Source organism: Dendropsophus ebraccatus, unplaced genomic scaffold, assembly GCF_027789765.1.
Source record: "Dendropsophus ebraccatus isolate aDenEbr1 unplaced genomic scaffold, aDenEbr1.pat pat_scaffold_516_ctg1, whole genome shotgun sequence".
Classification (NCBI taxonomy): domain Eukaryota; kingdom Metazoa; phylum Chordata; class Amphibia; order Anura; family Hylidae; genus Dendropsophus; species Dendropsophus ebraccatus.
In genome coordinates, this window is record NW_027210118.1 from 62,079 (window position 1) to 74,873 (window position 12,795).

Sequence of the window (12,795 nt, forward strand, 5' to 3'; positions counted from 1 at the left end):
CTCTAGTTACAGAGACGACAAGTACCCCGCTTCACGGTTGGATCCCGAGCCTGGAGACCATCGTGTAAGTATGAAGAAGCAGCGGAGATATAATCATCCATCTCCATGATATAGATTGATTATATGAGTCCATTTATATCTGTTCCCGCCAAAAACTCACATATGTATATTCCCATATCCCAAAAACTATGGGGCAGATTTATATATGTGCAGCCCTGAGCACATTGAGAAAGGGCACAAAAAGCTGTGGCCTCCATCTGCTACTAATTTATCCTGGTTTATGCCGAAAAACAGGGAAAAATCAGGGCAGAAACCTACACCTGCTGCGGAGCACTTGTAGATTTCTATACCTGCTGCTGAGCACTTGTAGATTTCTATACCTGCTGCGGAGCACTTGTAGATCTCTGCAGCTGCCTTGTGGTAGGTACAGGTCCTGCTGGATTACTCCAGTTTTAATAAATGTCTATATATATTTATACACACAAGCTGGTTTATGTTCTATATACAGTGAGACTGACGAAGAGGAGGAGGCGGACGAGGCTGCGGACTTTTCCAGGTGAGGGCTCAAAGCTTATTGCATTGTGAATACATTTTTATTTATTTACCATCCTGTATAGAGAGAGGAGCGTCAGGGAAGACAGGATGTGTATATGTTGTGTGTGTATATATATATATATATATATATATATATATATATATATATATATATATACATACAAGCTGGTGTATGTTCACAGTGAAATCGACGACGACGAGAAGATGGCGCGGCTGGCGGACATCCCCAAGTAAGGGCTCAAAGCTTATAGTATTGTGAATACAAGTTTTTTTTTTTTTTTACTATATTGTATAGAGAGAGGAGTGACAGGAAGACAGAATGTGTGTGTGTATATATATATATAATATATATATATATATATCTATATATATATGCAAGCTGGTGTATGTTCTCTACACAGTGAAATCGACGTCGACGAGGAAGAGGACGTGGCTGACGACATCCCCAGGTGAGGGCTCAAAGCTTATAGTATTGTGAATACACGTTTATTTTTTTCCCATCCTGTATAGAGAGAAGAGCAGTGGGAGGGCAGGATAGGGGGCGCTCTAGTTAGACATAGAATCATATTTTTCTATTATTTTAACAGCATTTATTCACATTACAAACTGCTGACACTGGGACTTAGTTGTTAAGGTCCCCAGTACACTTTATACTTTAGCTGGCTGTACCTGCAATATACAGTACTATATGGTCATTGTATAGAGCAGTGTACAGCTCACTACATTACTATTGCAATCACCTTCTTTACAATAAAATATTTAATGTGTAATATAACAATATATTTATATATGAGATGGTTTACGTTCTATACACAGAGAAGAAGAGGAGGACGAGGAGGACGAAGGGACGGCCCATGGAGATCCCCAGGTAATGAAACAAAACCTATAACATTGTGAAGCAAGGAATTGTTATTTATCATGCTGTATATAGAGAGAGGACGGGGGCGCTCTATTTGGAGGTGGGATCTAATTTCTATTGTGGGTAATGGTGAATAGTATATTACTGCAGGTGTGAATAGGGCTGGTAAAAGAGCATTGTTTCTATATAATCTGCTCAGAAATTCTGGTTTCCTTACACTAACCATTGATTTCCCTCCATTTCTTGGTCATTTCTCCTCGGCAGAAGCAGCAGCAGGAGGAGATCCATCTTATCCAGGTAAATATATGGGATGATACAGTTACATGATAACACAACTCTATCGCTGCACTGTATATCCTCATGTCATCACTATATATTATATTACCAGTCACATATAATAACCACGAAAGGCCTCATGTACATAATAGAGACATACAAGTGACATGGTGCCGCCTGTATCTCACCCACTAGGATAGCACTGAGTCCCCTCTCTCCAGTGTAATGTCTATTCCCCTATCACTGCTGACGGGTCTGATCTCAGGAAAGTCATGCTGGTTTTTCTCCTTCCCCTTATAGACTGCGGGCGCTGTTCTGCTGCTGCTGCGCCACCAAGGAGGAGTAAAGGTGAGTACCCAAAATCCCATCACACCTCAGATCACTTTATTCTGACTGTATATTCATATGGAGCCTATTATGTAACCTGTCATTATTAACACATTGCTTGTTATATATCCTATCTAGGTAACACAGCGCCGCCAGAGTGAGGAGAAGACACCCGACCATCTGGAGCTGTCTGGAGGAGGAGGCGTCCGGAACATCAAGTGGTAAATGGGACGCCCATAACATCCGGAGGACTACATTTACCACACATGGGGAAGGAGGAGCCCCCTTTTACCATCAGAGATAGGAGGAGTAGACACTCACAACACCTAGAGGGGTCTGGAGGAGGTGCCCTTAAAGGGGTTATCTAGGTAACTAAAAAGGCATTTCCTTCCTCGCCAGTGTCTCACTCTGGTTTGGTCTCCTCTCACACCATCATCTTCTTACCTGCAAAACGGAGGCGGCCTGAGACAGTGGGGCAGGTTACTTTGTTGTGATTGGTGCATGCAGGTGAAACCAGTGGCGGCCAATGTACACATGTGCCACTGTCATCACAACATTGCGCGTACATTGACCACTGCTGGCGGCGAGTTTCACCCACATGTGGTGATCACACCATAGTACCTGATCTACTGTCTCAGACCTTTGCTAGGTCAGAAGATGTTGGAATGAGATGAGTCCCGACCTGGAAGTGAGATGCTGGTAATGGTGGAAATATCTTTTAGCTCCCCAGATAACCCCTTTTAACATCTAGAGGCAAATTAGGGGCCAGTTAACATCCGGAGGATTTATTTGCCTCACAAGGGGGAAGGAGGAGCCCCCTTTTACCACCAAAAATAGGAGGACTAGACTCTAAGAACACCTAGAGGGTCTGGAGGAGGCGCCCTTACAGGGGTTATCTAGGCAACTAAAAAGGCATTTCCTTCCTCGCCGGTGTCTCACTTCTGGTTTGGTCTACTCTCGCACCATCATCTTCTTATCTGGCAAAACGGAGGCGGCCTGAGACAGTGGGGCAGGTACTTTGTTGTGATTGGTGCATGCAGGTGAAACCAGTGGCGGCCAATGTACAAACAATGTTGCCGCTGTCATCACAACATTGCGCGTACATTGACCACTGCTGGCGGCGAGTTTCACCCACATGTGGTGATCACACCATAGTACCTGATCTACTGTCTCAGACCTTTGCCAGGTCAAAAGATGTTGGGAATGAGATGAGTCCCGAACTGGAAGTGAGATGCTGGTAATGGTGGAAAGGAAATATCTTTTCAGCTCCCCAGATAACCCCTTTTAACATCAAGTGGTAAATGGGGCGCCCATAACATCCGGAGGATATATTTACCACACATGGGGGAGGAGGAGCCCCCTTTTACCATCAGAGATAGGAGGAGTAGACACTCACAACACCTTAGAGGGGTCTGGAGGAGGTGCCCTTAAAGGGGTTATCTAAGTAACTAAAAAGGCATTTCCTTCCTCGCCGGCTTCTCACTTCTGGTTTGGTCTCCTCTCACACCATCATCTTCTTACCTAGCAAAACGGAGGCGGCCTGAGACAGTGGGGCAGGTACTTTGTTGCGATTGTTGCATGTGGGTGAAAGCAGTGGCGGCCAATGTACAAACAATGTTGCCGATGTCATCACAACATTGCACGTACATTGACCACTGCTGGCGGTGAGTTTCACCCACATTTGGCGATCACACCATAGTACCTGATCTACTGTCTCAGACCTTTGCCAGGTCAGAAGATGTTGGAATGAGGTGAGTCCGAACTGGAAGTGAGATGCTGGTAATGGTGGAAATATCTATTCAGCTCCCCAGATAAACTCCTTTTAACATCTAGAGGCAAATTAGGGGCCCGTAACATCAGGTGGGTTTATTTGCCTCACATGGGGGAAGGAGGAGCCTCCCTTTACCATCAAAAATAGGAGGACTAGACTCTAAGAACACCTAGAGGGGTCTGGAGGAGGCCGCCCTTAGATAAGTTAGCTAGGGAGCTAGAAGGCATTATCTTTCCTTTTGTCTCTCCTCCGGTTTGATGTCTTCTCATTCTACACTATCTGACTTGGCATAAAGGCGGCGGGCTGAGACTAGTGGGGCAGGTACTGGGCTGCGATTGTCACATGTGGGTGAAACCAGTGGTAGCCAATGTACACATGATATTCCATCATTATGCATATATTGGCCACTACCGGTGGGACTGGTTTCACCCACATGTGGTTATCACACCATAGTACCTGATCTCCTACCTCAGCCGCCACCTATACCAGGTCAGAAGTTGTCGGGATGAGATGTCACCAAACTGGAAGTGAGATGCCGGTGAGAGAGGAAAGGAAATGCCTGTTCAGCTCCCCAGATAACCACTGTAACACCTAGAGGCAATGAGGCGCCATTCACATCATTGGGGTTCATTTGCCTCAAATGGGGAAAAGTAGTAGGCCCCCTATAACATCAGAAAAAGGGGAGAAGACTCCTTTAACATCTGTAGGAGTCTGGAGGAGGTGTCTGTAGCATCCGTAGGCAAATTAACATCCATCAGAACTGACTGGGCATCCTCCAATATCCGGCTGCATCAGAAACCACCACCTCCTGATGACCCTCTACACCCCAGGAGCAGCCGGGTGAGTATTTCCCATCTGGCACCTGGAGAGTTCAGGAATAATAGCTGCTTGTTTGTAGCCCTGGGGCCATTGACCACAGTGATCTTACACAGCGCTATTATCCCTGAACTCTCCGCTACAGGCCTGGTAAGTATCGCACCTCACAGACACATGACGACTACACACACACACACATATATATATATACACATAAACATGCACTACACATAGATAGCGGCTGTGATCCTGGGACTTGCTCTGATCGCCACATTTGGGGTCGGGAAGGAATTTTTCCCCTTGAGGACAATTGACTCTTCCCTCTTAGGGGTTTTTGCCTTCCTCAGGATCATCTCAGCCTCACAGCCCCCACAGTCATACATGTCAAATTACTCTCCCTATAACTTGAAATAAAATATCTTTTTTTGCCACCGTTACATCTTTGTGTCTGTGTCTTTACTTCCAGGTAGTGTCCGGATCATTCCGCACATGGTGATACCAAGTCTGGCTGTTTTTAGTTACATTTTATTTGAAAAATGGGAAAAAGGGGGTGAGTTAAATTTTCATCAAGTGGGCAGTTTTCTTATATTTTTTATTTAACATTTTTTTAAAGGTTTCCTATTATTTGGACAAACTTCTGATATGTCATAGTGACACGCTAGAAGATTGTGTGGGTGGGGAAAAGGTGCTGAGACCCTTACTGATTGCTAGAATGAAGGGGCAGAAGTGCAGTAGGTTAATCCCCCCTCATAAGTAGATGCCCCCGGTAGTTAGGCAATTTCCCCATTAGGTGTAGGTGTGGTGTGTGTGTGGGGGGGGGGGTGTTACCTCCTATTGCAGTACACAACGCATGTCACAGCACTCTTGCTTTACTTGATGACAGTGTTCGATACCTGCTTAAACATGTGAACTACACTATGGTCATAAGAAGGAAAATAACAGTGGACCATGGAAACACCAAGTCACATGATCAGGCACAGGTGACAAGTATCCATTACCGCTACACAAAGAACAATACAGCCAATAATACCGCCATACAGTGGTCAGAATCATTTGTACACAAGTTATCACACTGCCGACTATATGAGAGAGTAAAGCACTGATCAGAGGATCTGGAGGATCGGTCAGCTCTCCTGACATGTCTGGTTAGGAAAAACTCATATTCCCGAAAGCAATTGTGGAGCGTCTCTTCTGAGCTCTGCATTGTGTCACTCCTTTTATTCCTGCTGGAAATGTATGAATAAATGGTCGACTATTTGCTACCAAAATACATACATTTATTTTAATAAAGTTATCTTACAAAGTAATGTAACTTTATTAAAGCAATGTATTAGTAAATTAAGGGGGGTATTTTTGCGTCTCCAGAACAACCTTTATTTGTTTGGCAAAACCAGACTAAAAACCTTAAAGAGGTTATCCAGGATTAGTAAAACATGACCGTATTCCTATAGAAACAGCACCACTCCTGTCCTCAGTTTGTTTATGGAATTGCAGCTCAGATCCACTGAAGTCAATAGAACTGAGTTGTAATACCACACCAACCTGAGGACACGTATGTCGCTATTTGTGGAAGAATGTTTTTCTAATCCTAGATAATTCCTTTATAGCGAATCTGTCATCCATTGAACACCTACAGAGCTAATGACAGTGTTATACACTTTGTACTGCAATGTTAAAGGGAAACTATTACTACTGGTGATATCTCTCACCAGGGGCGTAACTAAAGGCTGATGGGTCCTGGTGCAAAATGTTAGCTTGGGGCCCCCCATCTCACCCTGATTCAGGCAAAGTCATATCTAACGTTATATCCAATTACTCTAATGTGCCATCCATGTTCTAATGCACTGTCACTGCCTCCACCTCATGTACTGCACTACTTCCCCCTATAATTAATGGACTGTACTGTTTCATTGTCTAATCATTGTATTCCAATCTTTGACTCTCCAGCTGAAAAACTACAACTCTCATCATAAACTGCCAGTTGGAAACAATGGGGGTTTAGTGCTGCAACCTGAAGAGCCACATGCTGCAAAACTACAACTCCCATAATAAACTGTCAGCAGGGCACAATGAAGTTTGAACTTCTGCAACCTGGAGAAGTCAACTGATATCACCTGCAGTCCTATGTAACACCACAGATAACAGTGATATCTCTGAGTACAGATAATGTAGTAGCTGTCACCTCGGGGGAACCCCTACTAAATGATGTTCTACAAAATAAGAAAAGTGTCATACAGGGACTCACAGGTGACGTCTTCTTTGATCTGAGGCGTCACTTTCCCTTTCCTCTCCATCCAGCCCAGACCTCCATGATGATTCCTTTCCAGATACATTTCATCTTTTCAGAACCTACGAGACAAGCAATTTAGGGCTCCGCACATTTATAGCAACTTCCTTCCCTTTCTCCCTCCTGTAGGCTCCCAAAGTAACTGCGCTGTTTGGGATGCCCCCTGTATGTAGGATCCCCTGCTATGCCCCCTGTATGTAGGATTCCCTGCTGTGCCCGCATGAGCTAATAATGCCCCCAGAGGTGCCCCCCTGAGCTAATAATGCCCCCAGAGATGCCCCCATGAGCTAATAATGTCCCCAGAAGTCCTCCCCATGAACTAATAATGCCCCCAGAGGTGCCCCTATATACTAATAATGCCCCCAGAGGTGCCCCAATATACTAATAATGCCCCCAGAGGTGCCCCATGAGCTATTAATGCCCCATAGGTGCCCCGATATACTAATAATGCCCCCAGAGGTGCCCCCATGAACTAATAATGCCCCCAGAGGTGCCCATATGAGCTAATAATGCCCCAGAGGTCCCTTCATATACTAACATTGCCCCCAGAGGTGCCCCCATATACTAATAATGCCCCCAGAGGTGCCCCCATATACTAATAATGCCCCCAGAGGTGCCTCCATGAACTAATAATGCCCCCAGAGGTGCCCCCATGAACTAATGCCCCCAGAGGTGCCCCCATATACTAATAATGCCCCCAGAGGTGCCCAAATATACTAATAATGCTCCCAGAGGTGCCCCCATATACTAATAATGCCCCCAGAGGTGCCCCCATATACTAATAATGCCCCCAGAGGTGCCCCCATGAACTAATAATTCCCCAGAGGTGCCCCCTATGAACTAATAATGCCCCCAGAGGTGCCCCCTATGAACTAATAATGCCCCCAGAGGTGCCCCCAAATACTAATAATGCCCCCAGAGGTGCCCCATGAACTAATAATGCCCCAGAGGTGCCCCCATGAACTAATAATGCCCCAGAGGTGCCCCTATGAACTAATAATGCCCCAGAGGTGCCCCATATACTAATAATGCCCCCAGAGGTGCCCCCATATACTAATAATGCCCCCAGAGGTGCCCCCATATACTAATAATGCCTCCAGAGGTGCCTCCATGAACTAATAATGCCCCAGAGTGCCCCCATGAACTTATGCCCCAAGAGATGCCCCATATACTAATAATGCCCCCAGAGTGCCCTCATGAACTAATAATGCCCCAGAGGTCCCCCCCTTATACTAATAATGCCCCCAGAGGTGCCCTATGAACAAATAATGCCCCCACAGGTGCCCCTATGAACTAATAATGCCCCCAGAGGTGCCCCCATATACTGATAATGCCCCCAGAGGTGCCCCCATGAACTAATAATGCCCCTAGAGGTGCCCCCATGAACTAATAATGCCCCCAGAGGTGCCCCCATATACTAATAATGCCCCCAGAGAAGCCCCCATGAACTAATAATGCCCCCAGAGGTGCCCCCCATATACTAATAATGCATCCAGAGAGGTGCCCCCATGAGTTAATATTTGCCCCCAGAGGTGCCCCCATATACTAATAATGCCCCCAGAGGTGCCCCCCATGAACTAATAATGCCCCCAGAGGTGCCCCCATGAAACTAATAATGCCCCCAGAGGTGCCCCCTATGAACTAATAATGCCCCCAGAGGTGTCCCCCATATACTAATAATGCCCCAGAGATGCCACCATGAACTAATAATGCCCCCAGCGGTGCCCCCTATGAACTAATAATGCCCCAGAGGTTCCCCCCATATACTAATAGAGCACCCAGAGAAGCCCCCATGAACTAATAATGCCCACGGAGGTGCCCCCATATACTAATAATGCCCCCAGAGGTGCTCCCATATACTAATAATGCCCCCAGTGGTGCCCCCTTTGAACTAATAATGCCCCCAGAGGTGTCCCCCATATACTAATAATGCCCCCCAGAGGTGCCCCCATATACTAATAAGGCCCCCAGAGGTGCCCCCATGAACTAATAATGCCCCCAGAGGTGCCCCCCCATGAACTAATAATGCCCCCAGAGGTGCCCCCCATGAACTAATAATGCCCCCAGAGGTGCCCCCATGAACTAATAATGCCCCAGAGGTGCCCCTAAAAAAACAAACATCTATACTCACCTGTGTGGCTGCAGGCAGCAGCTCTTCCTCCTCTTCTGGCTCCATCTTGCGAGCCACAGGGACGGGACTTCCGGCAGGCGTGATGACGTCAACATCATCACGCCTGCCGGAGAGGTCATGTCCCGGCGTCCCATAGGCTGCTGGTATGAAGTGCCGGCAGCCTATGGGAGGGAATACAGGAGTAGGACACTGTATTCTGTATACAGCTCCAACATGTACTGATCTGCCCCCTGGCCGCTCCCCCCCCCCCTAATGAATATCGGCAGAGCGGGGCTGGACAGTGCACCAAAACAATTATTAGCATGTGGATTAATCTCCTCATATCCCGGGAAACGGTGCTGAGGATGAAAGCAAGAATCCTTCTCATCCTCAGCGCTCCGTGCACTATAGGAACATATAGTTCCTCATAAGGTTTAATAAATCTCCCCCTAATATCTTTATTTACCATCTTCGCATTTTTTTTTTTTTCAAAATTTTTTTTTGCAGCACTACAGTCAAGGAGGGATTAAGTGCAGCAGAAATCTTGTGGGATTATTTCTCAAAGGGAAAATCTGTGCCATTTCCACACCAATAACCACAGTGGAAATCTAATGTGGGTCTATGTATGAGGCTGATACCTGCGGCTCAGCCATCTCTGTCCCCACCTGATCCTCAGGGGCGTCACGCCCGCTCCTCATCTGCCGGACGTTCTCCAGTTGTTGAGCTTTTTTGTCAGTCTCCTCTATCGCTTCATATTCTACCTGTATCCTTCTCCTGCTGCTCCAGAGGATGAGGCCTTCACAGCTGGCCTGACAACCAGTCAACAAAGAGGGGAATTTAGCAGAAGAATGACCAAGAAGTTCCCCTATTTAGTGTCACGTGTGCATCCAGCTACCCTCTTCTCAGCACGATCTATCATCCATTTTTATAGCCACGTTCAGACAATCCGTCCAACACTTGGCGTTTTTCTTGTAGCCACATCCCCTCACCAGAGCAATTACGATTTGCTCTTGTGAGTTCCCCTAGTGGTTCAGCTTTAATTGTGTGCGGTGGATGGCATGATTGGGCGGAACAATAGTATTGCCAGCTATGGGCTTGTGATACGTGTTGGTACTCACTGTCTGTTCGTGTATATTGCCAACTAAAGTTAAGTCTATAAAGGAAATGCTTTAGGTATTCCACTCCAATGTGAACCTCAAGTGTAAGAGGTTGGCATTAAGAGAATTACCAAAGGCAGGTATGGCGATGTAGGGGCCAGTTTTTCTTGTATAGGCAATGAACATGAACACTGGCTTTTCTCCTAGAAGAAGAAAAAACTAACTTAGAGGTAGCTAGTAACAAAATTTGCGGAACTAAAGGAGATTGTGCTAAAATTTAGTAGTGACCCGGAATTGCTAACAAGGAGGACCAACTGAAATCATCAGTTTGAACACTACCAATACCATCTGAAGGAAAGGAAGCACGCTCAATTCTCCAGGGATCTCCAGGATTTCAGAGAGAACAGAGCCTATACAGTTTTGGAAAAACAAAAGAAGAGTAGGGAGCAGGAAACGGACCTGTCATCATCAGATACAGAGGCCTCTGACACTGACACCCAACCAAGGGAGGGAAACAGGAGAACAGGGAGGACTAGAGACGACCCTAATAGGTCACGTAGTAGGACCGCCCGCATCTGGACAATATAACAACAACACATGTGGCGACAGCTCTTCTACATCGTATGCACCTTCCTCAGCCCAACCTTTTTTAGGGAAGAAACGGGGGAGGGGAAAGTATGGACCTCCATCCCGTCAACAACCACCACAAGGCACAAAACACATGGGACGGTAGAACAGACCCAGGTCTTAAACTTGTCCACCGTCCCCGTAACCGATGAACACATAAAAGTACTCTCATATGGCCTTTCTTTTGTACCCACCACTGACTATGACCCATTCACCTGGACGAAGGACATCAATCTGTTTACAAGAAAACTGAAATGGCACAAAACATACAGACAGAAGGACAGAAGGGACTGCCAGGAGCTTGGCATCTGTATAGAAGACCTACCTGCAGTTAGGGAGCTTACGGGACTACTTGAGACTAACACGAGATCTAGGGGAAGCGGCCCCTTCACAGACTGTAAGCCTAAAAGCACCAAGTTCCCACCGGTGGGAGACATCTCTTGTATTGAGGTATTCCAGGACTTGGTAACTAGGGACCTTCAACAGCTGACACCAACACAGCACTTCCACAACCTCAGCTACAGCCAACGTTCGGCACTTAGAGACCTGCAAAAGAATCCCCAACTTGTAATCAAGTCTGCGGATAAAGGGGGTAATATCGTGTTGCTGAACAGGAAGGACTATGTAGATATGTGTCTCAGACTTTTGGAAGGACCAGAACACCTATGAAATCTTGACTGCTAACCCCACAAAAACCTATACTGATGAGTTTAAAAGGGATCCTACGACAAGCCAGAGAGCTAGATCTAATTGATGAGAATGAATTTCTCTTTCTCCTCCCCAGGGCACCCATTACTCCTACATTTTACGCACTGCCAAAGATCCATAAGGGGACAACACCACTAAAGGGTAGACCAATAGTCTCCAGTATTGGGAGTATCACGCATAATCTAGGAATATATGTGGATAAAGTCCTTAGAGAATTTGTTGTAGCCCTCCCATCATACACAAGGGACACAATGGATTTACTAAAAAATATTGAACACCCTCATAGTTGAACCGAACACTTACTTGGTAGCATTGATGTGGAGGCCCTTTACTCTTCTATTCCACATGATTGGACACTGAAAGAGGTGGGTCACTTCCTTTCTACAAGGGGCACACATATGCAACGGCATAATGAGTTTGTTCTTTGTCTAGTTAAATTCATCTTAACTAGAAACTTCTTTTTATTTGATGGCTGCTATTACCACCAACTCAGGGGCACCGCGATGGGGAGCCCTTGTGCCCCCACATACGCAAATTTGCTCCTGGGTTGGTGGGAGGCCAACGTTGTTTTTACGAACGAGAGAGAGACGTTTGGAGCCATGCCAACCTATTGGTCACGTTTCATTGATGATATTTTCATCCTGTGGGAAGGGACCAAAGCAGAGTTCTCCCGTTTTATCGATCTACTGAATAATAAGAAGATAGGATTGAGATTCACTTATGAAAATCGATGAGCTCTCCCTGACGTTCCTGGACGTTAAGATCACGAAAACCACACAGGGGTATCTTGAGACGACCATCTTTAGGAAAAAGACGGCTACGAATAGCCTTCTAGAGTGGGAAAGTTGTCACCCAGCACCCCTCAAGAGGGGAATCCCTAGGGGACAATACCTCCGTAATAGAAGAAATTGTTCGACCGAGGATGATTTCCTTAAGCAAGCTAAAGACCTTAGGGACAGATTCAGGGAAAGGGGATACCCGGACTATACATTAAGGGATGCCTTCCATCTAGCCCAAAATAAACAGAGGGAGGAGCTACTGAACCCCAGGAAGAGAGAAGAATCCAAGGGGCTTATGCGTATTATAGAAACTTATGATAGTGAATCTGGACCAATCAGGGAAATCTTTAGAAAACATTGGAACATCCTTAAAATGGATCCGGATTTGAGCGAAGTCATAGGAGATTATCCTTAATCACCTACCGGAAGGGAGTTTAGGTGATAAGGTGACACAAAGCCATCTATCACCTGTTGAAAAACCCAAAACATGGTTATATACACAAAAGGGTGCAGGTACATACAGCTGTGGACACTGCAGGGCCTGTCCTACTGTGCTCAAAACTAAGACATTCAGAAGTAAGCC

The 12,795-nt window shown here is 46.0% G+C and overlaps 1 long non-coding RNA gene across 1 annotated transcript; it reads left to right on the forward strand.

Moving 5' to 3' along the window:
• The first annotated feature begins 1,675 nt into the window (after positions 1-1,675).
• On the forward strand, positions 1,676-2,231 carry LOC138777139 (uncharacterized). The gene is made up of 3 exons (XR_011360826.1): positions 1,676-1,711; positions 1,991-2,038; positions 2,156-2,231. It is a non-coding gene; the product is annotated as an uncharacterized lncRNA (long non-coding RNA).
• Positions 2,232-12,795: the final 10,564 nt, after the last annotated feature.